This window comes from Zalophus californianus, chromosome 4 (assembly GCF_009762305.2).
Source record: "Zalophus californianus isolate mZalCal1 chromosome 4, mZalCal1.pri.v2, whole genome shotgun sequence".
NCBI lineage: Eukaryota > Metazoa > Chordata > Mammalia > Carnivora > Otariidae > Zalophus > Zalophus californianus.
The window spans coordinates 182,537,665-182,540,723 of NC_045598.1; positions in this window are offsets into that span (position 1 = coordinate 182,537,665).

Here is a 3,059-nt window from a genome sequence, read left to right on the forward strand (position 1 = left end):
GGAGCCAACCTCTCCTGAACACTTTCTCAGCGCCAGCCACACGGACACAGCTTTCTAGAAAAATCATCTCCTGACTTGGGGCAGCATGACTAATTATTCTCATTTTAGACACAAGGAAACTGATGCTCTGGGACACTGAGCCACTTGTTTGAGGACACACAGGCGCTTGGTGCATCTGCCATCACCGAGGTGACAGTCCCTGGGTCATGCCCCCCTTGAATGTGCCCCTCTCCCACCCAGCACACCTCTCTTAGAGGCTCCGGGCCTCTGGGAACCCTCAGGGTAAACTCACGCCACTTTTGGTGTCCTGGGACTAAGGAGAAGGGAAACTCCCATTTATGGGGTACTTCTTAGGCACTCCAAATTCTCTCAACTGCCGTTCTTCCATTGTATCATATTCCCCTCGCTCATCGCAGGCTGTAGAGTTACGGTTAAGAAGCATTTGTTGAACGGACAAAGGCACGTCCCTTGTAGACGCAGACCAGGAGGCTCTGAGAGGCTGGGTGACCCACAGCTGGTGAGGAGAGCTGGGCCCTGAACCCAAGGCCAGCCGGCTCAGGGCTCAAGCCTGTCTCCACAGGAGGCCGCCTCTTCTCAACCATGTCGGGTTTGTCCCCAGCCTGAAGGCCCTGGGGAGATGGGGGCCAATCAGCTGTGTTTGGAAAAGGCAGGTGTGGAAGCCTCAGGACCCTGGTTACTCATGACCTTTGATTAATTGCTGATATCGCAAACCCTCATAAATAGGCCAAGGAGTGCTAAGTCACCAAAGGGCCAAGCCAGACAAACAAAAACCTTACTGATTAACCAGCCCTGCTTCCCAGGCCTACCAGCTCCTCTGCCACCCCGGGGAGGCCAAAACGGCCACCAAGGTGGCCAAGGCTCAAAGGCTGGCCTTGTTTTCATGCCCAGCTGTCAGGATCTTGAGAACTAGCAGTGCCAAGGGCCCCTTGACTCTAGTGCCAATTCATGGAGTCTCCAAAAGTCCCCACGGAGGGTGTTCTTCAGGGAAGGCACCCTTTGAGTCCCGCTTCCTCTGACCCCAGGAGAGCCCCTGTGGGGAAACCGGCTTTCCCACCCCCTGCCTCTGAGCACTTGGGGCTTGGCTGTCTCCCTTCCCGCTGGACCGGGGGCCTCAGCTATCACCCCTACCCTGGCGTTCAAGCTGGATCGGAGTCAAGGACACTGGCAAACATCCTCTGGCATGCCCATGATGAGCCCACAAGTCTTCTTGGCTTCAGAGTTTTCATGTATTCTACGTGTGGAGAAACAGAAAAAGGGGAGGAAACTGGCCAAGGAGAGAAGCAAACAACCACTGAATCTTCCTGGAATCTTTCAAGAGCCCCCACGTCTCTGTCTTAGCTGATGCTTGCATGCATTCCCTGGGCCTGCTGTAACAAGCTGCCACACTTAGGGGCTCCACACAACGTGAATGTGCTGTCTTATCGTTTTGGGGGGGGGTCAGGTGACTGAAATGGGTCTCTGGGCTAAAATCAAGGTGTCAGCAGGACTCCCTTCCTTCTGGGGAGCTCCAGGGGAGAATGCATTTGCCTGCTGTCCCCAGCTTCCAGAGGCTGCCCACTACTGCTTGGCTCAGTGTGACGTCACTGTGGTGTCACATCTGTGTCTGGGACTCTGCTTCTCCTACGTCCCTCCTATACGTGCCCTTGTGACTCCATTGGGTCCACCCAGGTCATGCAGGGTGATCTTCCCATCCCAAGATCCTGAACGTCATCCTATCTGCAAAATCCTCTTTCCTTGTAAGGTAACATGGTCCCGGTTTCTGGGGTTAGGACACGGACATCTCTGCGGAGGAGGCCATTCTTCTGCTGAGCACGGTGAGTTTGAGTGCTTTTTGCAATGATCACTGACAGACACTATGTCCTGAGGTCACCAAGCTTCCTTCCCACTGACTCACAGGCATGGGCATTCTGAGTTTTCCTTCTGGAGGGCTGTCTGGGAGGGTGACAAGATGCCCCTGTCAGTCTCCTGGGGGCGAGGGGGGGGGTTGCCTCCTCACTCTTGGATCTTGATGGAGCTTTGGCTTCTATTGTCCACCATGACTCCTCTCTCGGCCCCGGGTTTGGAACTAGACTTGGCTATGCTAAGGTCACGAGGGACCTTGGAAAAACTACTGCTGCCTTTGAGCCTCCGTTTCCCCGTTGCACAAAAGGGTCCATGACATCTCCTCCCCAAAGCGATCGTGAGGATGGGTTGAGGCGGTAAACTCTAACTCAGATAACTCAAATCCCCATAAAGGCCCCCTTGCCCTTTGGAAGGAGGTTAATATCTCTGGGGGATGCAGCCCAGAGTCTGCCACTCCCCGGCTTATATCTGCCAGGGGCTTCGGCAGCACTCCCGGCTGAGATCGAGCACCAACCCCCCCCCCCCCCCGCCGCCCCACACCCCTGCAGACACGGCACGGTCCGGCCCTGGCCAGCTCTCCACCCTCACCCCATGTTGTCCACACTGGCCGCTCTGGTTCCTTGAACACACCAGCCAGGCCCACCTTCTGGGACCTGTTCCTTGCTTTCCTTGCCGTGCAGAGCACGCATCCCCAGCAGTGTGGACGCAGCAGTGTGATCGGTTCCCCACTTAACTCGCTGTCACCGTCACCGTACCTCTCTTCTTTCTTTCATCCCCTTTGTCACACTCCTCCTCCTGCTGGGCACCCAGCCAACCACACCTGCCCTCCTCCTGGCCCTGGGCTGTGGCCAGGTGACTGTACCCTTGATAACGGCCTGGGCAGGAGTGATGTGCTCTGTTTGCAGGGCTGGCTTCTTAGAATCTCCCGCATGGTCCTCTCTGCTCCCCCGCCCCTGTCTGTAAGGCCGGGAGGTCCCAGCCCATGGGGAGGCCTGCAGCATGATAGAAGAGCCGTGCCCGCAAACCAGGCAAGGCCTGACAAATATCCATGCTCGATTTCTCTGCGGGTAAGAAATGCATTTCCAGCGTGTGAGGTGCTGAGATTTCGGGGTTGTCGGCCGAGGCTGACCTTTGTATTTGCATTTATTGGTTTACTGTCCATTTCACTAAAATGCCCACTCCATGAGGCAGAGCCC